The sequence below is a fragment of the Spermophilus citellus genome (assembly GCF_964194105.1).
Source record: "Spermophilus citellus genome assembly, chromosome: 14".
NCBI classification, from domain to species: Eukaryota; Metazoa; Chordata; class Mammalia; order Rodentia; family Sciuridae; genus Spermophilus; species Spermophilus citellus.
In genome coordinates this window covers 31,839,096-31,863,075 of record NC_138194.1, presented here as the reverse complement: position 1 = coordinate 31,863,075, position 23,980 = coordinate 31,839,096, and the positions used below count along the sequence as shown (strand labels likewise).

At 38.4% G+C, this 23,980-nt stretch overlaps 1 protein-coding gene across 4 annotated transcripts in view; it reads left to right on the top strand.

Annotated features, from left to right (window-relative positions):
• The window catches only part of LOC308633097 (extracellular sulfatase Sulf-1), a 182,760-nt gene that overhangs the window by 33,736 nt on the left and 125,044 nt on the right, over positions 1-23,980 (top strand). For all 4 annotated transcript variants that reach the window (XM_081265591.1, XM_081265592.1, XM_081265593.1 and 1 more), the window contains exon 2: positions 5,173-5,267. The gene's annotated coding sequence lies outside the window, so the exon portion shown is untranslated. The remainder of the gene's footprint in view (positions 1-5,172; positions 5,268-23,980) is intronic.

Here is a 23,980-nt window from a genome sequence, read left to right as displayed (position 1 = left end):
TCCGCAGTAAGACAACTAAAGCCACTCTTAGACAATTAAAAGAAAAATGCATAAGAAAAATAAACATTTACCTTCCACATCTGTCCAAATATATGTGTGTGTACAAGATAGAAAAATACATCCAATTCACAGTTTTAAAATACCAGTTACTGTTACAGCATTTCACGATGAATGGTGCTAGTGTTTTCTGCTGAGGACTATTTTAATGACATCTCTCTGCAGCAAAATCTGATGTGTTTACGAAGTTTGAGAGCCAGGAAATGCAACTCAGTTTCTGAATAATGGGGAAAGCCAAGAGAGTTAAGTTCTGTCATCTAGTTGCTTTATAGCAGGAATTCATAAGCGCTAAGTGTAATAACACACTTGACAGAGAAGCCATCTGAAACTTTTCAAGTACCGCTGTTGAACTATTGAGCTTGACTTCTGGACATTATCCCAGATGAAATTCTGATACTCGCACTTATTTGTGGATGCTAATTTCAAATAAATAAGCATATATACCAACATTTTATAGAATTTTGGAGCGAGAAGGTATTTTGGATATCTTCTAATCTTACCAATGTATGTGTGGTACTGGGGATTAAACCCCAGGCTAGACAAGTTCTCTGCCACTGAGTTACATACCCAGACCTTTTTATTTTATTTTGAGACAGGGTCTTGCTAAGTTGCCCAAGTTGACCTTGAACTTGGTCTCCTAACTCAGCCTCATGAGTGGTTGGAATTATAGGTGTGTGCCACCATACCTGGTTTACCTTATCCTTTCAGGTTAGGAATAGGAAAATCAATGCATGGACACCTGTCTCTATGTGTGCGTGTGTGTGCGTGTGTGTATGTGTGTGTGTGTGTGTGTGTGTGTGCGTGCATGCGCACACACACACACAATCTGAGACTTGTTTCAAGTCATTGCTTACAGAAATATGATATCTGACTCAGGACAAGGAAAGAAACAAATATGATGTCTGACTCAGGACAAGGAAAGCCACAGCTAGGCCACTGGTTTTCTGGTCCATTCAAGTTTGTGTGGCCATTTCAGGACTGTAGGTTGGCAATTCATTCTTGTTTGAGAAACTACTGGGGGTCTCAGATTAGAAAAATTTTAAACCAAAACCTGAAAAAAAAAAAAACCTGAAAAAAACCCAGCATCAATGTGTGACTCGGTTTCTGACTATTCTTTCTAGCAATGCACAGTCACTTTTTATAAATTACTAGGGCCACTTTGGAATTAAAGTTGGAGACAAAGCCCAAGACATAACCCACTTTCATCAAAGCTTCTTTTTTCCGGCAGTGCTGAGAAAGGGACTCAGGGTAACCCACATGCTAGGCAAGTGATCTACCACTGAGATAACAGCTCCAGCCCACTCTGAGCAGTCTTAAAGCCTGACTGTAGAGGCAGGCATCATAGGACTTGTGGACAATAGCAAACTACATAACTAAGTGCTGCCTTATGTGGCACAGATTTAAGTGTTGCTGGAATTCTGGTGACAGAGATTAATGAAAATTGAAGTTGTCAGAAAATGGGATTTCAGCTGATCCCAGAGGAGCGCTTAGAATTTTAATATGTGGAAGAGAGAAAAGCAGACTTTTCCAGGTCAAGGACAGCAGGAATTTTTTTTTTTTGAAAGCATGGAGAGAAGCCCTTAGAGTGGGACCCGAGAAGCCAAGCTGAGGTGCTCTCCAGCCAAGTTTCTCACCTGAGTAACGGGACCTGGAGCCCCAGTACTGGTTCACATTATTATTTACTGAAATGTCACCAAAATATGTGTCCCCAAACACTTAGGTATAAGTTCTTTATATTTATATGACTATAGTGTTCTCCTTTGGTTTCCTTGGGAGTTAGTTTCAGAACCTCTCCTTTGAATATCAAGATCTACAAGTTCCTTATGTTGTACTTGTATATAAACTACACATAACCTTCCACGTACCAAGTACAATGTAAATTCTATGTAAATAATTTATGCTGTTGTTTAGGGAATAATGACAAAAAAAATTCTACTTGTTCAGTAAAGACAACTTGCTGTTTTGTTTGGCTGTTTTGTTTTAACTGCTGGGCAGGATCTGGGTTCAGGGAAGAGGTGCAAGATGAAGACACAAATATAAAATTTAGCCGCATAAAGAAAATTCTTTTTCCCCCTACCAGGGATTGAACTCAGAGGTGCTTTACCACATACACCACCTCCCTTTTAAAATTTTTGAGGCAGGGTCTCAAATTGACTCAGATTGACCTTGAACTTCCAATCTTCCTGCCTCAGGCTCCCAAATTGCTGAGATGACAGGCCGGTGTCACTGTACCCAGTTTTCTAAATACTCTTTATCCTAAATCAGCTAAATGTGAAGACACAGAATCCACGAATATGGAAGGCCAACTGTAAAGGCACATTCATTCAGTTATATCTATTTAATTGAAAACCCAAAATAAATCACAAGTTAAATACAAGCAAAACCATAAACCAATAATAATTTTTTGTAGGGAAAAAATTATAGAATAGATTTGTTTTAACCAGGTATTCATTAGTGAAATTGGGAAAAAAAGAAATATTTTAATAAAAAATTCTATTGCATATTTAGTATTATACCTGTGTATAACGAACTGTTACAACTTTGCACACATAAAGAAAGAACTTAGCAATACATTTGCCGAGAGCAAGATTCTTCTACTGAGAACCACACTGGTTCAGTCATCCTATCATTTTTCTCTATTCTGGTGAATAAACAAACCTCATACAACACAACCAGAAGTGTTTGGCATTTGTATCAAGTGAGAGTAGCTGGTAACAATTATATTTTTACATTATTTAGCCATGCATTTTCATTTTAGAAATGAGAAATAAAGTCTTCATTAATCAAAATTTTTAAAAAAGTTTAATCTCAATCCATGAAAATGTCTTTTTGCATGAGAGGAGGGAGGCACGGTGTTGGGGAATAAATGGGCCTGGTAACTGCTAAGCAGATGCTGTACCAGTGAGCCACATCCCCAACTTATAACTGCAAATACACAAGAGAGATTGTATCCTTATCATTGTTCATAAGAAGAAATCAACTCAAATAATAACATTTACCAATGTTTAGCAAAAACCTATTTTGTGCCAGGAACTCCACAGTTTTCACAAAGATGTACTCATTATCTTTCCATCATCCCTGTGTGAAATAAACAGCATTTTTAATTCCCATTTTTCAGAGGAGGATACTGGGCATAGAGAAATTTACTCACTCACTCACTGAAGATTACATAGCCTGATTACATAGCCTGGAATTCAGGCTTCTAATTCCAGAAACTCCTGCCTCTAGAGGTATCAGAACAGTCTCAGAAAAAAGATCCGGCCCATCTGACCACAGCCAGATCTTTTGACATCACATTCAAATAGAAATGGTTTTGTTTTTTATTTGTGTGCTGGGGATTGACCCAGGGTCTCACACATGCTTGTGTGCTTTACCACTAAGCACTAAGGTACACCTCCCCCCCCAGCCCCTCAACTGTAAATTTTTACTTCAGGGAATCCTAAAGTGCATGCGCAATTATAGATATAAGCATTTATTTGTTCTCCCAGAACATATTTTTAAAAATAAGCAGATGCATGATACTTATAATAATTTATGATATTTCAGAGACTTGGAAACAGGATGTGAAAGTTCTAGAACTCACCAGCTCCCAGGATGAGAAGACAGGGGAGTGGTCTAAAGAGATAATGGGTTGGGGTGTTGGGGCGGGCCAGATCACAGAGGGTGGCATAAAACTGGCTGGCGGTGGATGAGTTGAGCGGCTGTCCAAGTGGAAAAGAGACATGATAAGGGTGGCCTGGGAGGAGAACTGTGCTCAGGGAGGCACAGCTGCAGGAAGTTCACTGTAGGAGTCATGTTTCCAGAACAGAGAGAAGAATCTGGGATTGCCCACATTTAACCCAGCCCTCCAGTGCCAGCTCAGAACAAGAGATCCCAGGTCTATGAGGGTAGTAATCTGCACCCATTACCTCTGAGGTTCCCTTCTATGTATATCAGCATAGAATCGTGTTCACCTGTGGGGAAGGTAAGAAAGCTTCAAGTGAAATGTATGCTTACTTGCTTGCTTGTTTGTTTTCTGTCTGCCTTTTTTTTTTTTTTTTTTTTTTTGGTGATACTACGATTTGAACCCAGGCACACTCTACCACCGAGCTATAACCCCAGCTCTTTTTATTTTTTTATTTCACTAAGTTGTCTAGGCTGGACTCGAATTTGCAATCCTCTTGCCTCATTCTCCCAAGGAACGAGGAGTAGTTGGGATTATAGGTATGCATCACTGCACCCCAGCTGAAATGCTTTATTAAATGTTAATATTTTTATGGGCAAGAGAAATACTTTTTAAATGCAAAGGATATTGTTTTGAATTGTTAAATGGAGTCTGTCATTTTCCTATTCTTGTATACTTCTTTCCCTGTCTTGTATATCCTGTATACACTTATAGGATGTGTAGATATTAAAATGTTATTCATAGCAGTCGGATCACTTCATGAACTACTTAATGTGTTAAAATGGGTTTTCCTCTTATTCAAAAAATCTACATCTATTTTAGCCACATTTTTCAGCTGTCATAAATCCAGAATATGAACACATTTAATCATTTGTAAATGCTTACTTTGCTACTCATCAAATAATAACTTGAAGCAAGTTTAAAAGATTTTATGATTCAGCACATTTCCTTTAACATAGATCTCATAACCTGAAATTAGATGCCACTCAACTTTTAAACTGGGAATACTTTGTAAACTTTTAAAGTGAAATTCTTCTTTATTGCATCTATGAAATCCAACCAAAGAATAGTATGAAATGAATCTAATGGACAATTTTTCCCTTGATGAAGAGGAAGTGAAAATGGAGACTTCTGCAAAAGGACTGAGTCACCCATGGTACTTCCAACAATCTAACAAGTGGTCATCAAAAAAAGCAGTTCTAGGGATTCGGATATAGCTCAGTTGGTAGAATGCTTGCTTTCCATGCCCCAGACCCGGTTCAATCCCCAGCACCACCAAAAAAAAAAAAAAAAAAAAAAAAAAAAAAAAAAAAAATCAGTTCTGATAAAATTTGAAGAATATTATTCCTAATGATCTTCTTCCTTTGAGGTTATGAAAGGGCAACATCTGAGAGATGAGAAAAATTGCTAACAAAATGCAACTGATGGCACTGTGTTCCTCTCCATTGCAGGTGTGACAGTCACCCACCATCAGCTTGGGGACGGTGAATTCAGCAAATGATATGCAGATTCTTCAAGGCAGAATAACTGTAGAAAATCTTCAAAGGTACACATACCAAGTTTTTTTCTCTCTTAACTAATTATAAACTAAAGGCCACCTGAGCACTCTGTCATTTAAAGAGGGAGTTTTTTCCCTTTCCACATTTTTTATTGGTGCACTTTAGTTGTACATAATGATGGGATTTGTTGTTATATGTTTGTACATGCACACAGTATTACAATATAATTTAGTGAATCTCTCTCTTCAGCCCTTACCCGCTCCATGCACCACCTGTTGACCCCTGGTCCTTTTCCTCTACTGATATCCTTTTGATTTTCATAAAATTTCCCTACCTAACCTTACTTTTTTTTTTCTGTCTAGCTTTCACATATGAGAGAAAACATAGGACCCTTGACCTTCTGAATTTCGCTCATTTCGCTTAACATAATGTTCTCAAGTTCCATCCATTTTCCTGAAAATGACATGATTTCATATGCAAATGACATAATTTTATTTTTCTTTGTGGCTGAACAAAATCCCCTTGAGTATGTATACCATATTCTCTTTATCATTTCCTGGATGGAGAATAGTAAAAACTAGCCAAAACTGGGGATCTGACTCTACACTTTCCTGTAGCATTCTCAATCTTCTTGGCTGAAGGAACTAAAAAAAGACTTTAAAATGTGTCAGAGCCATGTCATGACATCAGTCCTCAGGAATGTTAGAAGAACCATCTGAAAACTAGGAATCTACAAAATCGTATGACTTTATTAAAATATTACAAGCTGTTTAGGAAGCTCAGGGATTAGAGGGACAAGGAATGGCAGGCCAGTTGCTCTTAGTCATCTGCAGTCTCAAGAGTGACAACTGCACGGATGTCACTTGTCCTATGTTCATAGCTGGTCTTCACAGTTTCTTGCCAGAGTGTTGCAATTGGGGAGAGTTATGGAGACCCACCTCAGCATTTGCAAAAAATTCTGAGGAGTTTGCATCCCTATGAGTTAACCCTCCCAAGAATCTTTTCTCAAATGTCAACTCTATCCCAACCAAAACTAATGCAATGGAAACCACTGAGTTCTTCTGGTTTCAAAATGCTACTCTCAACATCACCGCATTTTCCTTGATTTCCCTTCAAAGCCTTACGTTGGCCCAGGTTGACCTGGAACCATCCTCTAATCACCAAAAAGTTCATGAACCTCACACAAAAAGACAAAACCTTCAGGTCTGGCCTGAATTTCAGGTTTGTCTTTGTGGATTGTTTTATCTAGCTCTTCAAATGCTTATGAAATTAAACAGTTTGTCTTCATTCAACAAATGACACATGAAGAAGAGGAATGGCTGGAAGTGTCCAGCCCCTAGGGAGTGGCCCTGACATCACATCCTAAGCATCAGCAGTTTTCTTTCTGTTCTCAGAGCTTTGTCTGCAGAAGGGCTGGGGTATTACCATGAATGGCTGATAACTACCCTGTGTCACATGTTTGTCACCCACAAGCTCAATCGGTAGTAACAGAAGACAAGTTCAAAGGAAGATCTCAGGAAATATTCAAAACAGAAACTTAAAAGGATAAACATAGATAAAGTTCATGAAGTGTGACTTCATTGAAGTTCTTTATCTTCTTGAGTCAGTTTGCCAAGCATTTCTTGGTAAACCTCTAGCCCAGGGCATCATTGTTTCTGTGGAAAAGAAAGAGGTTGGCCTGTAATATAGTAACTATAGAAGATCTAGAACACTTGAGTACTGGAGGCCACCCTTCATCTCGGGAGTTTACTGAAGACCTGATTCATCAAAGCATCTATCTTGGTTTCTTTTGTGCAATGAAAAGGTCACTTTTCTGGAACTCTATGTTGTTTGTTATGTAGCCAGTAATCTTTCACTTCACACTTTCCTCCCATTTCATGGCTAAATCCACCCCTTGAAGCATTACATCCTTTTCATTTTTTTTTTTTTCATACTCTATGGGAAAACAGAAATAAGTGTTTCTCAAATATTGGATCAGAGTCACTTGCTCAAATGTAACACGCAGGACACTTATTTCTTAAAACTCTGCGGGTTCCCTGTGAGAGCTGGCGCTGATCTGCTTTTTCCATTTTTGGGCTGGAAATTTCAAATACAATGTCTAACTGACTGCTGGCTTTCAAGACCTCTGTCCCTCTTCCTCCAACTCCGTCATTTGAGCTAGATGAGATAAGCAGCTGACTCATTTGCTACATCTGTATTCACACATCCACAGTCCTCTCAGCCAGCATATTTTGTAGAAAGAAATCAGTCCTTTTAATGCTTGGACAGTCAGGTTTATAAAATAAGGACCACTTTACTGGACCATATGGCTTCAGAATGCTGCCCTGCACATTTTTTTTAATTACCCCTTTGCTCATGTCATCTGGGTATCACGTTCTTCAATTTAATATTTTTTCTGTCCTAAGAACTGCTCATCTGTAGCTTTTTGAAATATTTGTCACCTCCAACGTACATAACTCAAGAAATGGAACCAGGAGATATTATTATAAACAAATCTCAAGACATTTCCACTCTGGGTTGGCAGAAGATTATCTCTTATTTTAAGGAAAGGTAATATAATAAGACACCAAAAAGCCAATTAAATCTCATCAAAAATATTTACACCCGAGGAACAGATTGCAATTTTTTTTTTTGTGGAACCTGGTTTTCGGCTTGAAATGCACCTGCCAAAATATGAATGGCTGTTATTGTACCTTCTGGCCTCTAATATTGCACTGTCAGACAAGGTTTGGTGCACACAGATAGGATCATTTAGAACAGTGGCTACGTTGTTTGTAAGGAAATTGCTTAGCCCTGTTAATGCCTATTTGGGATGGAAATTTTTATCACCATAACTATGCCTTAGCTGTGCCTTCCCAGCACTTTAATAATATTGTATTTTAAGGCAAATTTAATACATCAATTGTTTAAGTGACTTCAAAATTCTCCATCAATTGCAATAATAAACTACATCTTTTTAAGGAATCAATAGTAAACATGATCCTAAAAACTCTAAGATCATGGTATCTAGTAAGCATTTAAATCTTTGCAGAATTGAGTTCTGAATGTGGGGGTGCTGTATGTGAAACAGACTCTTCATCTTTGTGAGCACCCTTATTGTCTTTAAACATTGCTCATTAAAGAAGGCAACAGAACTCTAACATCATTTTAAAAGTATGTTTTCATTGTAAAACAGTTGCTGCCTAACATGAAATTTTTTTATAGAGTTAAAAAATAATAAGCGATACGTATATCAAGCCAGTCTTTGTGAATATATTCTAGGTGGAATAATAGAAAATCGCTGCTGTTTGGCTATTCTTTTATTTACTTATTAGTTTATTTAATATTCGTTTATTTATTTAGTTTTACAGTGCTGGGTTTGAAGCCCAGACCCTCATGCATGCTAGGCAAACACTCTACCACCCCTCATCCCCAAAGCAGCAATTTAATATGGTATTATCTAATACTTTACATAACTTGAAACATAGAATACAGAATTGATATCTTTCTTGTCTTATCTTTATAACAAGGCAGTTTAAATTTTCTGCCTTCTCTTCATTTTTCTTTTAAATTTGTGCAACATGGTCTATTGCACGGTGTGGGACAGAGCATTTGTTTTGCTTTTTCCCTGCAAGAGTTAACAATCCCAAAACAGAGTCAATGCCTTCTCTCAGATAGGGCCAATGTTTTGTTTTGTTTGGTACCAGGGATTGAACCTAGGGGCACTTAACTATTGAGCTATATCCCTGGCCCTTTTTATGTTTTATTTTGAGACAGGGTCTTGCTAAGTTGCTGAGGCTGGCTTTGAACTTGAGATCCTCCTACCTCAGCCTCCTGAGCTGCTGGGATTACAGGTGTGCAACACTGTGCTAAGCTCTAATGCCAGGTTTTTTTTTTTTTTTTTGTTTTTTGTTTTTTGTTTTTTAGTTGTAGATAGACACAATACCTTTATTTCATTTATTTTTATATGGTGCTGAGGATCAAACCCAGTGCCTCACACATGTGAGAAGACCATTCTACCACTGAGCCACATTCTCAGCCCCATCCAATGCCAGTTTTTAAAGTAGCATCTTTTTCTACATCAGCCTCTTATCCCTTTAAGACAAAAAGACTGTCATGTGTTTTCAGTAGCAGTCTGAGCAATACACAAGGGTTAGAATGTACAAACACACGCATTTGCACACATGTATGTACATAATTAAATGAGTCCATTTAGGCAGTACATCTTTAAAGCCAGTGGATTCATGGGGACAGAGGAGGGGGTGTTTCTGTTTTTGCAGTGCTTGCAATCCAACACAGGGTTTCACACATGCAGTAGTAGCACTAACACTGAGCTACACCCACCGCCTGGTGAGCTAGTGAAATGAGAAATATTGTGCCCCTCAGGTTACACTGTATTTAGCTGGCTTCTCTATGTTCTCATCAGACAGAGACCTGTCCCAGTAGATGACCCTCTCAGTATGCTTTAGGTACCCACAGAATAGTGCTTTGTTTGATATGATGAAGACACAGACAGCAGGCATGTTGGCTGACCAGAGGAAAACCCTTTGCTCTTGCCATACTAATACATTCAAGCAGGAAGTTAAGAAGAAAATAGTTTTTCTCCTGGCAGCCAGGGGCTGGGGGGGGGGTGGGATAGAGCTTAATTATGAAGATGGTGGGGGCTCAGGGACATTCACAAGTGGTGATCAAGAAAAAAGAATGGGGTGATGTCATTCTTCACTGGGACAATCACTGAAATGAAATCAGGCCACACACAACAATAGTCTTGTTCTATTCTCAGAACCACAGTTATAAGAGATTATTTTGCTGGGATGTTTCTCAGGAGGGGTGTAAGAGCCGCTACTCACATGAAACTCTGCTCCCAGACTTGGAAGATGAGATGTGCAGAAATGGCCTACTCTGGACTCACAGCACTCGTCTAAAATCACTGTGCCACAGTTTAGAATAGAAACTGGGTCCAGATTCTGGAAACATATTCAATTTAAAGAAACAGAATACAATTATATAACTTGGTATCAGGCCAGATGTTTTCAATTGTTGCTCTTTTTTTTGTAGGATAATTTTGAATGGCACACTGAAGTTAAAATGGAATATATTCCTCAGTAGAAACTTTCAGGAAGCCACTTCCTGAAAAGAAACACTGCCTTTGCCATGTTAGAGCATTTATGGGGTTGATTAATTCTGCTTTCAGAAAGAGCATTTGATCTTGCGTTCCTAGTTCCTGTGGCAAATGCATTCAATTTTGGGTTTCTTCTCTCAATGGTGTCCTGATTTGACCTAATTTATCTGCTTAGATTTCACAAGAGTGCATCATAATTATAAAGGAAAGTTAGACTTTCGAAGAAGCCATCCCTGGACTAATTAGGTGGGAAGGTCAAATCTTGTTATTAAGATTTTGTTATTGTGTTAATAGAGCTTAAAGGAAATGTTTAGGTTTTTTTTTTTATTTTTTTTATTTTGGGGAAGTAGTCAATACTGGGGATAAAACTCAGGGCCTTGTGTATACTAGCCAACTGCTTTACCACATAGCTACTTCCCCCCTAATTTTTTTTCCCCTATATGAGTATACTAGTAAAACTGAAACACTGAATTTTACATCAGTATCTGTAACTTGGAGAATTTGTAGGGAATGTTCATTTTTGGAAATTCTCTCTTTCTTTTTTTTCTATTTTTTTTTTATTGGTTGTTCAAAACATTACAAAGCTCATGACATATCATCTTTCATACATTTGATTCAAGTGGGTTATGAACTCCCATTTTTACCCCAAATACAAATTGCAGAATCACATCGGTTACACATCCACATTTTTACATAATACCATATTAGTGACTGTTGTATTCTGCTACCTTTCCTATCCCCTACTATCCCCCCTCCCATTCCCTCTCATCTTCCCTCTCTACCCCATCTGCTGTTATTCAATTCTCTCCCTTTTTTTTTCCCCTTTCCCCTCACAAACTTTTATATGTAATTTTGTGTAACAATGAGGGAAATTCTCTGAGCTTTAGGTATATGCATATATCCAGAGTCAGGATCTCTTTCAAAAATTACATGCGAATGTGAAAAATAAGTTGGATTTTAGTGGGAATTCATTTCCATCTAATGCTTTTGCTCTCAAATTCCTAGGCAACCTTCATTAGAATCTAGGTTGTAAAGGAACTTGTGGTGTATATGGGACAAAGCTGTTTGAAAACTGCTTTGGATATGGCTATCAAAATAAAAAGAGGCATATTTTTTTTTCTGTTTGTTTTTTGACAAATTCTAAACTTCAGTGATTTCTGCTACCCTTATTTTAAAATGAAAGGTAATTTGGTTATAGAGTATTTGAGATATACTAATTATTTAGAAATTAAAAATAGCTAAAATTGATAGGTGTGGTGGTACACATCTTTAATCCCAGCTACTCAAGAAGCTGAGGCAGGAAGGTCTAAAGTTCAAGGCCAGCCTGGGCAATTGATAAGTGACTCTGTCTCAAAAAGACTAAGGATATAACTCAGTGGTAGAGCACTTACTTAGCATGCATGAGGCCCTGGGTTCAATCCCCAGCACTCTGAAATTTTCAAAAGTAACCAAAAATTTTACCAACAAATTGTCAGCACTATCAGAAGCTCCCAAATTTTCAGGTCTCGACTTAATTGTTTTCTTTTCTATTTATTTTTTGATAACCTCTAAAGACATCCAAGTCCATTATCTATAGTCAGTGCTCATCAGCATCAAAAATATAGGTGTTATAATAAGCAAAGCAAATCTGTTGTTTACAAAGCAAGTAAGCTAGTCGTGGCTTTGGCTTCTATGATGGAATTCACCATAAAATTATATTTAAAATTTCTTGCAATTACATTTTTTAATCCTTTTTTGTGATCATATATTTTTAATTTTAATTTGTTATATATGACAGCAGAATGCATTACAATTTATATTACACATATAGAGCACATGTTTTCATATCTCTGGTTGTACACAAAGTAGAGTCACACCATTTGTGTCTTCATACATGTCCTTAGGGTAATAATGTCTATCTCATTCCACTGTCTCTCCTACCCTCATGCCTCCTTCCTCCCTTTTTCTCCTTTGCCCTATCTAGAGATCATCTAACCCTCCCACACCCACCCCCTACCACCACACTATGAATTATCAGCCTTAAATCAGAGAAGACATTCGGCATTTGGTTTTGGGGGATTGGCTAACTTCACTTAGCATTATATTCTCCAACTTCATCTATTTACTAGCAAATGCCATGACTTTATTTTCTTTTAATGCCGAATAATATTCCATTGTATATAGGACTTAAAAACAACATACTACAGGGACACAGCCACATCAATGTTTATAGCAGCACAATTCACAATAGCTAAACTGTGGAACCAAACTAGATGCCCTTCAGTAGATGAATGGATTAAAAAACACTTTGGAATACTATTCAGAAATTACATTTTGTACAAAAAAGGGATTTGATACATTTTCTACATTAAAAATGTATTCATTTATTTATTACATAAAATATGAATGTCCCAAGAGATTAACTTCATCTGTATCCATGGGAGTCCAGTCCAGTCAGGGGTACAGGTGTGATGAGCTCAGCATTGCACAGTATCCATAGGCCATGGGCCAACAGTATTTGGAATAGTCAGTGTTGTATAGATAGGGCTATAGAGTGTCTATAGATAGGGCTATAGAGTGTCTTTCCTGATGATAAGTGTGCTGTAATACAAGTCACATAATTCTGCTCTCCAAAGATCACTGAAGTGAGAAGCAGGATGTTGGATCTGGTTTTAGGCATTTTATTTATTCTGTAACTCTGTATAAACTTAAAATGTACTTGTTCCATTTTCCCTCGCTGGGATGTTGAAAGTATGAAGCACTTTAGGGGGAAGCAGATGTAGGAAGCCACTCTAACATAACCTATTGTTCTTGTTGTAATATTAAAAGGCTAAGGTAATGTGTGGTAATCTTTAGTTCCCATCATCCTGTGTTATTCCCAGCACCTTATCTCTCCCTCATTATTCTTTTAGTTTTATCTCTCTCTCTCTGCCAGTAAACTAACCCCGTGTGTGTGTGTGTGTGTTTTGTGTTTTGATAGTTAGCAAAAATTAAAAAATGTTTTGCAAAGTAGAAAGGCGATAGAATAGCTAGGATTATAACTACATATTCACTGCAGTAAAAACACTAAAATGCATAAAATAAAATAGAATGGATAATCTGTACTGGCTTAAGCTCTTAAAACAGAATTAAAAAAAATATAAAAGTAGTATGTATTGTCGTATACACTGGCACTTGTTGGAATTCAGGTCAGAGTTGACTCCAAATCATCTTTGCAATTAGAAAGATGTCTAAGACTATTTACCAGAGATGGTGGGTGTTATTGCTTTTAACATTTTGTTGATTGGCTTCTGTCATGCACTAAATGGTTGAGAAATTTCTATCATCTGAATCTCCAGACAGAGGCCAGAGATAAAACATGACAACCCTCTGCTCACTGTCAGTGCCTGTCACAAGAGTGCCTTTCTCTCAGGGAAATATTCAGTTTTCTTGTTGCCTTTTACACCCCTAAACATTGATTTATAGAGGAACTTCTTTCAAACATGTCATAGACACTACTAGCTTAGTGGTTTATTAGGGCTGAACTGTCCCTTCTGGGTGAAAAGAGAGGAATGTAGTTTACATTTTTTGTTTAGAAGCCCTGCTAGTTTAAAGAGCTTTCTCTCTGGCTGTGGAAATATTACGACAGAGTTTGTATGGCAGGACCTGTGTATACATGTATGAATAACTATCTAGTGACAGCTTACCCCTAAAGGTGACAGACAATAATTCTGACTCTCAAAACTTTGTTTTTTTTTCTCTCCCCGACTCATGTGGGCAATAAGACCAGGCATCTACCTCATCAAAACTAGGTTGAGCTATTGGCTTCTGCAGATGTCTGCAAATATAGAAAATGATGTATGTTAGGGTGACGTAAGAAAGAGCTTTTCCTACTTCAGAGAGCCTTTGGGAAGAGTGCAAGAGCTATCACCTGCAAAGGAAATCTGATCTTTTTAAAATGGAAACCTCTTTCCCCCCCCAGTTTGTAGTGACCTTGAGAGAAGTGTGCTATAGAGGCTAAGATCACAGATTCCGGAGTCAGATTACCTGGGTTTGAATCCCTGCTGTGCCATCTGCTAACTGTGACTTCATTTCTGTGTGCCTCAGTATCCTTATCTGAGAAATGGTGGCCAGTAATAATCAACTTCATTCACCTGTGCTGAATGAAGGTTAGATGATTTCAAATGTTAGTAAGGGCTCAGAAAACGTCTAACATGTAATAAGGTGCTTTGTCCTTACAAGAGGAAATTTAAAATTCCAGTGATAGACAAAGTAGACAATAATGCCACAAATGGGGAGGAGCCATTCTTGGCTCACAGCCCTCGTCCTATGGAAACTGGTGTTAGAAAAGAGTAGGACATATGCATTTGCCTCCCAAACAATCAATGAAAATACCTTGCCTTTACACACTTAACATACTCACACATCCACCTGCAGAAGTTGTTGAGGAAGTCAAATGATGCATGAATAGGAAAGTACTTTGGGAATATTATCATCATTTTGATATGTACACATGGAGAAACTTTATAAAAAAAATTTTTAGATGTTGGTGGACCTTTATTTTATTCATTTATTTATATGTGGTACTGAGAATCAAACCTGGTGCCTCCCACATGCTAGGCAAGTGCTCTACCACTGAGCTGCAACCCCAGCCCTGGAGAACCTTTTTGAAGCCAGTTTTTACCTTTCTAATTTCTGACTTTCCTTTATATTTATGTAGTCTTTCATTCAATCCCCCCCCCCACCATCCAATGATGATTTGACAAATATTGGCAAATAAACACTGATACACCAGTGGTATCCCCATGTCCTCACTCCACCCCGTCATATGCACAGCCTCCCCCATTGTCCTCACTGCCCCCAGAGGGCCCACCTGTTATATCTGTTATTTGAGGGGATTTAAGAACCTACATTGTCACACCATTGTCACCCAGAGTTCATGTTTTATATCAGGGCTCATTCTCAGTATTATTCTATGGGTTTGGATAGATGTTTAATGACATGTGTCATCAAAACAGTTTTTAATAGTTTATTTGCAAATTATGTACGTTTGCTAATTTTTTAGAGCTATATTACCGTGCTATTTAAATGATGTGATACTAAAGCTCCAGGTTGACAACTGTACAGTCTCCTCCTCTTCAATTTGTGCTATTATTCAGATTCCTTTGTTGAAAATAGGGGAAAATATCTTTAGAAAATTATGAAAGGAGCCGGGTGTGGTGGTGCATGCCTGTAGTCCCAGAGGCTTGGAGCCTGATGCAGGAAGATCACAAGTTTGAGGCCAGACTCAGTGATTTACTGAGGCCCTTAGCAACTTAGTGAAACCCTGTCTCAAAATAAAAATAAAAAGATCTGGGGATGCGGCTCAGTGGTTAGGTGCCCTGGGTTCAATCCCTAGTACCAAAAGAGAAAGAATATTGTGAAAGGAAATCTCATGAAGAAAAGTTTAAGTATTTTGGATTTTTTTTTTCCCACCAAGTGGAGGGTACTAACTCTCCTTGTATTTTATAGTTTTGAAAAAGATATTTTATTTTACTTTTTGGTACCAGAGATCAAACCCAGGGGTGCTCTTCCTCTGAACTAGAGGGTCTCACCAAGTTTGCTAAGGCTGGTCTCAAACTTTCGGAACCTCCTGCCTCAACCTCTCAAGTTGCTGAGATTACAGGCATATGCCCCTGCAATTGACATAGAAAAAGGCATTTTATATATAGAATTCAAAATTCTTTTTTAAAAATATTTATTTTTTTAATTGTAGCTGCACATAATACCTTCATTTATTTATTTATTTATTTTAATTTTTTTAATATTTTATTTATTTTTTCTTAGTTCTCGGCGGTCACAACATCTTTGTTGGTATGTGGTGCTGAGGATCGAACCCAGGCCGCACGCATGCCAGGCGAGCGCGCTACCGCTTGAGCCACATCCCCAGCCCTATTTTATTTATTTTTATGTGATGCTGAGGATCGAATTCAGGGCCTCACACATGCTAGGCGAGCGCTCTACCACTAAGCCACAAACCCAGCCCTAGAATTCAAAATTCTGATTACATATCATATGTTGTCCAAAGTTCTTAAAATAACCAACTTTGGATTTTTTTTAGTTTTTTCACTTCTTTTTCATATACAGGCATGCCAAGAGCTGGCAAGACACTGAAGAAAGAGTAGAAGGATAAAGGAACCAGGGATCAAGGGTTTTAAGGAGATGAAGGGACTCAAGGTAGGGAAAGGATAATGGAGTTTGCCACGGAGCCCTGAAGAGTCAGGTGGAAGGACAGCCAAAAGGAGAGCCAGAACCTTGGTGCAAGAAGTTCAGTGAGATGGAGGAGTTGAGTCAAGTAGGGGCAAGTTAATTATGAGGCATGGATGGAGCAGATAAGAGGAGAGGCGTCCAGATACTAAGTCAATGGCAACGAAGCAGGAATAGAGGAGAGTCTCTCTGTATAGTCAATTCTATGCCTCTACTGCCTACCTCTGCCTCTCCCTTCTCTTGACCATAGATCTCAGTCGTCCTGACACTGCTAAGAGAAGAAGGGAGATGTCAGTGTATACTCCAGATGGTGTGCAGAATGAAGAAGAAAAACAAAAGCACAAATACTGGCTAATTATTCAAAATGTTTGGGACTATAAGTGTTTTAGATCTTAGATTTTTAAAAATTTTTGGAATACACACACACACACACACACACACACACACATACACATATAATGTACATAAAATAAAACTCCTTGGGGATGGGACCCAAATCTAAATATAAAATTAAGTTATGTTTCTTTTTTTTTCTTTTCAATATTTTTTAATTGTAGATGGACATAATACCTTTATTTATTTATTTATTTTAATTTTTATGTGGTGCTGGGGATTGAACCCAGTGCCTCATGCATGCTAGGCAAACGCTCTTACCACTGAGCCACAACCCCAGCCCCTCAGCTATGTTTCTTATAAGCCTTGACCTGAAGGTAATTTAATACAATATTTTTAATAATTTTGTTCATGAAACAGAGATTCATGGTGTATAATTTCCATTTGCAGCACCATGTCAATGATCAAAAATTTCCCCATTTTGGAACATTTCAGATTGGGAGTTTTCAGATTAGAGATACTCAATCTGTGTTTTACATGCATCATAAGCATATGGGTTATATATTTTTGTTATGGTATTCATTATATCGATCATTGTGTTTGTAGTTAGTTGAACTTTTCAGATGTGTAGAATTTATATTTGTTAACACGACTGCAAGTTTTTCAGTGATGATTGCTTAGAATTCTTTTTCCACTGCGCCGCCCCCCCTCCCAGTACTCCAAATGCACCCATGTTAGACTAGTTGATATTTCCCATGCTCTTCAAATCAGTGAGACAGAATTAACTTTTGCTGAAAGCCCTTCATTTCAGGCATTGCACTTTTCAGCTCTAGACATTCTATTTGGTCCTTTTGATTCGCATCCACTTATCTCTTCATTGTAGCCACATTTTCCTTCAAGGCTTTGAGCATAGCTGTTTTAGAGGCTTCATTTGGTGGGTCCATCTTCTCTGGCATCTCCATGTCTCTACTAACAAGGTCACATTTTTCTGGCTTTTTCATCTAGCAATACTCTACTGACCGCTGGATGTTGTAAGTAGTTTAAATTTTGTTGTCTTCTCTTAAAAAAAAAAAAAAATATTTAGTTGTGTTCAGGAGGCAGTTAATTCAGTTGAGTATCAGCTGGTTCTTTTAAAGCTTGTTTTTAAGATCTAGAATGATCTATCCTCCAGAGCTCATAAGGCTTGGCCTTTCTGAGGTCTCCACTTGTGTTTCTCATGAATGCCTCATCTACACCCAGATCTTCCCACTAAGGCTTGTCAGAACTTGAATGTCTCCCAGCCATGCCAAATGTAGTTGTTCAACTGGCAGCCCCCCTGGTAATCACCAGCTGCTCAACATTGGGGTCTCACTCTACACATCTGTAGCTCAGTATTCAATGATTTGAAGCAACCCCATACAGATTCTGGAATGCTCTATGTGGATCTCTCTTTTCCTACTCTATCCCACAAATTCCACTTCACTTCTCCAAATAGCACTCTCTCCTCTCTGTCCAGGTTTCTCTCTCTGGGCCAGTGTCCAGCAAGCATCTCCAGGAGAACCCATCTCACCTGTCTCCTTCCCCTCAGGGATTGCAGCCTGCCCAATGTCCGAGACAGCTACTTCTCCTGGACCTGGACCAGTCTGATACCAGTGACTCCATCAGACTGGAAGTTCAAGTTCCATCACAGTTTTTATTTTTATTTTTTTTTTCCCTTCCCACTAGTCAGTCATACCCTCCCTGGTAGCAACTGGGCCTCATTGATCTCTATTTGCAATGCCTAATAGAAAGTTTAGCACATAACAGTTATAATAAATATTGACTGAGTGATTGTTGTTAAAGCAAGCCACAATATTTAGGGTGTCTATGAAACTTGGCCAAGCTTTTAGGTGAACCTGCTCTGAGTGTTGATTTTATATCAGACCCCATACTTGAGACATTGATATAAATACCAAAGTACTTCTGTAACATGCCCTTTTAAGCAACAGAGAAATCTAATACACAATCGAAGGCACATAAGCTAGTGATCAGTGCTAAGGTTGGACAAATTCTATGCTTAACATTCTTTACAACTCTTAAGATTGTATCCGGAAGCCAAGATCACATGTTTTCAGGCAGTATAGGACAGTAATGACAACTTGTTATAGAAGTAAAGTAGTAGAAACTATTTTTAGCATTCAGCCCATGAAATTGGCAAATACAACTATCAACCTGCAGGGATTTCTCTAAGCATATAGCAGGATTATAAATTCCCATATTTTAGTGTCATTTAATCTTCCAAAGACTATGATAGCTTTTCATGTAAATTGAGTTGGCCTATCCAGCTATCTTTCTGTGATCAAAAAGTCAACTTACAAAATAAGAATCATAGTCCGATAGCTCTGAACTGTAGAAATTGGGAAGGAAGTTCTGCGTGTTTGCATTAAAGATTTCCCTCTAAAGTCTTTTTTTTTTTTGGTACCAGAGATTCAACTCAGAGGCACTTAACCACTGAATCACATCCCCAGCCCTTTTTGTATTTTATTTAGAGATAGGGTCTCACTGAGTTGCTTAGGGCCTCGCTAAGTGGCTAATGCTGGCTTTGAACTCACGATCCTCCTGCCTTAGCCTCCCGGGGTACTGAGTAGAATACCTGTGCCCAAGGTTTCACAAAAGAAGTAACTGAATCTGGAAGAATGTAAGGCCTATGGAAATCTCTTTCAAAAAATCATAACGCTTAAAATCTCTGGGAGAGATAGATACATCTCTTATAGTGAGGGTATCTTTACTTCATTATTTAAAATTCCCTAAAATTCAGAAGTATTCCATTCACACACACCCCACATTACACCTACTATGTAGGTCAGTTCAGGTTCACACAGTATTGTTGTTATCGGTACCACAGTCTTGTAATACTCAATCTCATTTGATGCACAAGATTCTTAAAATTCTTTTTTGTTCCTTTTGGACTATATTTCTGGCTCCTTTCAATGAAAAGCAGCAGTATTTCAGGCTAAGGAAGTTGCCCGCGAACGAGGTGTCATCTCTATCGGTTCATTCTTCTCAGTTACCTGCAGCAAGTCGGCTTTTCATCTTTGTTCTTTGATTACACAACCTGCCAGGTGGAAATAATCATTTAATCTCCACATGTGCATTAAGAACCCCTGAAATTCTGATGCATTATTGAAGGAGATTTTTTTTTTTCAAAATAACGATCGTACTCATTTCGAGTCTGAGTAAAATGGCATTTAAAGGGCACTGATTTAAATCCGTGGCTCCAGAATTGTTTAAAACTAAGGGATTTGTTTCACTTTGTTTTTTTTCCCCAGCATTTCCCTCCTTGGTTTACATTCCGCAGTTAAGAATTTAAAGTGAACCTTTGCCAAAGCCTCAGGTTCCACCTGGTTTAGGGTTAAAACCACATGAAGCCACTGAATTTTGCATAGTTTCCATTTGAAATGATCTCTCCACTTGGGTTCTCTTTCAGGGCAAGCCAGGCACATATGAAACTTGGCTAAGCTTTTAGGTGAACCTGCTCTGAGTTTTGATTTTACATCAGACCCCATAATGAGGCCACTCACCTAGTTCCGTCCTTCAAAAAGCACTTTGTGTAAGGTCCCCACAGTGTGCATAATCATGACTAGAGGCTGAGGCACAGGAACACCTTACTTCAGTATGATGTGAGGGAAAATGTCTCAGTCCACTTGGAACTCATTCTAATTGAGAAACCAGACAGACTCAATCATAGAGGTTCTAGTATAAGGCAAAGCACTTTGGGGAAAGAATTTCTTTTGAAGTCTCAAGAAAAGGGTTCTCAAGTAAACATCTCAGAGAGACCAACTTAATTCATTGTTCCCAGTTTTTATTCAGTGAATATTGTTACATGCCTTGTGTATTAGTTTTTCATCATTGTGATAAAATACCTGAGAAAAATCAGCTTAATAAAGGAAAAGGTATGTTTTGGTTTGTGGCTTCAATTACTTGACCTTATTGCTTTGGGCTTTTTGTTGTTGTTGTTTTGCTTTTGTTTTTGTTTTAGTTTTGATGGGAATATGTGGCTGCTCATCTCATGGTGGCAAGGAAGTGCCTCTTCATGGGCATACCCCCCAAATAACTAACTTCCTCTCATTAGGTTCTCACCTCCTAGAGTTCTCACCACCTCCCAATAGTCCCACAGCCTGGTGACAAATCTTTCAACACTTGGTCTTTGGGGGACATTTAAGAACCAAACTACAATACATGCCAAGCCCTGTTCTGAGGAATTTAAGATACTCATTGAGCAAAATACTTAGAGATCCAGAATTCTGTGGATCTTAGATTCTAGTAGCAAGATCCTAATACATAAATCAAATACATAGAGTCTATGAGAAAGTGGTAAGTACTATGGAATAAAAGTAGAAGCAAAATTGGAGACTAGAGGAGGTTGCAGTGTTGAAGAGGACTCATAGGGAGATGCTCATCCCAATGGCTAAGAGTTGAATAGAAACCGGAAGGAAGTGGGTAAACAGCAAGGTGTATCGAAGAGGAGCATGTCAGGCAGAACAGAGCAGAGGCCCCAGGTGGGCATCTACCTACATAAGGAACCACAAGGAGACCATCATGACAGAGGGGAGGGAGTCCACAGGGGAGTGGTAGGAAATGAGATAGCTCAAGTCACACCAGTTCTGCATATGCCCTACTGGCCATAGAAATGAAAGGATTTGGGGGCCATTTTTCTGGATAACAAGCAAGCCAGTGCAGGATTTTCAAAGGAATTGTGATCTTGGTTTAAATATCAAAGAACTTTCTCAGTCCTGTTGAGAATAGACGGTAAATGGACAAAGGTGAAAAGATTATGAGATTGTTGAAAAAGATAAGAATGGTTCAGATTGGTACTATTTTTGATAGTAGAGCCAATGTTATTTCCTGATCAATTGGATGTGGTTATGTGAAAAAAATATTAAAGAAGGAAAGGAGGAAGGGAATAGATCAGGAGTTTAGTAATTTTGGAAATCTAGTTCAAGATACCAGTTAGACCTCCAAATGCACTGAAACAATGAAGTATTGTTGCCTCGTTTCCTAGAAGCACTAAGGACCTCCTCAGGGTTCTTGGAACTGAATATATAACCTGAGACCTTTCGGGGTAATTTTGTGGTTTTCTCCAGGCAAGCAGAATTGCACAGGGGTAGCTATGGACTAGGCAGGGAGGAGTTGGAGCTGAGAGTCTTTGTAAAGATCTGATTATAATGACTGACTGTGGAATTCAGCCTGATAAGAAGGGGAATGAAGATCTCCAGAGAGTGAAGGCTGGTGACAATGGTAGGCTCAAAGGACTTGGAGGGACCACAATGTCAAAAAAATTAGAGTTGGCTACTGAGAATAATGATCAGAAAACTGGACCCAAGAAATTGAGATGAGGCGGGGAGCAGTTGTAAGTACTGACATGGGCTAAGATTGACTAGATAAGGCTAGAAAGTAGTTAGGTATTATGGTTTGAATATGAGGTGTCCCCCAAAAGCTCATGTGTGAGACCATGCAAGAAGGTTTGGAGGAGGAATGATTGGGTTATGAAGGCGGATAGGGTATGGCTGGAGGAGGGGGGTCCCTGAGGATGTGCCTTTAGGGTATATATTTTATATATGGTGAGTGGAGAGAATCTCTCTCTCTCTCTCTCTCTCTCTCTCTCTCTCTCTCTCTCTCTCTCTCCTTGCTGCCTTGCTGATCATCATGTGAGCTGCTTTCCTCTGCCACACTCTTCCACCATGATGTTCTTCCTTACCCAAGGAATGGAGCCTGCTCTCCATTGACTGACACCTCTGAAACTGTGAGCCCTCAAATAAATTTTATTCCCCTAAAATTGAAATCCTGGAGGGAAAGGGAAGGAGGAACTAAAATAACTTAGGAATGAAGGGCAATATAGCCTGGTCAGTCAATAACTATGGAAGTAGTTGACTGTGTTGTCTGATAACAGATGTTAATTTTTTCTTATAAGATTAGAAGTCAGACAGGTAATAGATTTAAGGAGGAGTGCCTAGGGAGAGAGAATTAAAGGAATTGAGGAAGGGAAGAAGGCAGGCAGGCAGGCTAGCAGAGATATTAAAAAAGATTTTTAGCATGATACTGAATAAATAGATACACCCAAATTTGCATTCCGTTTTCTAAAGTTACATTCTTAAAAGATAGTATAGTTACATACAAACCACGATGAATGAGTGTGTGCAGAGTTTTGCCAAAATGAGAGTCTTTTCCCTTTTCTAACCAGGAGCAATCAAGATGCCCAGTAACCTACTCTTCTTGTTTTACAGTAAAATAAACAACAACAACAAATCCTTAGAAAGATACTAAATAACAGCACAGAAGGAATCCAATTTAAGTATAGATGGCCCGGGCTTTTTTTTTTTTTTTTTATGACAATAATAAACCAAATATCTTCCCTGGGAAAAAACTGAACTCTCTGAAGGATGGTAGATAGAGATGCTTTATATGTATAATGGTAGCTTTACCACCCTTTTATGACTTTGAATCTTCTCCTTGCTTTGACAAAAGATCATTCAGAAGTGAACTTATTTCAATGATACCTGTGCAGATGGTATGCCCACAAAAGTAATTCATGGTATTTATCCTGGTGACAGCCCATAAGAGGTGATCAAATTTTTATATTTTCATCGTTGTAGTTGTATTCCATTCTTGATGCTAGAGAAATAGGTTTTTTTTTTTTTTCAAATTATCTGAAAATCAGGAATAGCACCTTGGGCAGGTTCGGTACCAGTTTGAGCCCATAAATACTCAGGAAGTCCTCAATGGGACTGAGTCTTGTAAGTTCAATTTCATAGTGGAAATGAATCCTATTTTCTTTCGGAGTGAAATAGAGAAAGGTGACCGGGTAGAATTTCCCTGGAGTAATTTTGCTTTTCATGTTTATGAGTTATGTCTTCGCCTGTGGTGAGAAGAGAGACCAGGATGACAGCAGGTGGCTCGTTTTAAAAATCAGTAAACCAGAGAAAACCTTCTTCCTTGCCCTTTTCTAGGAAAGCTGTTAGGAAGAAAAAAAAATATTCAAATAAGACATTAAGTAGAAGATTTTAATGAATTATCATCTTGCTTTTGAACTTCACTATAAATAGCAATATTATAAAAACTGCAATAAGTTTACCAGGTACCTGATACTATGCAATGTAGACTGTG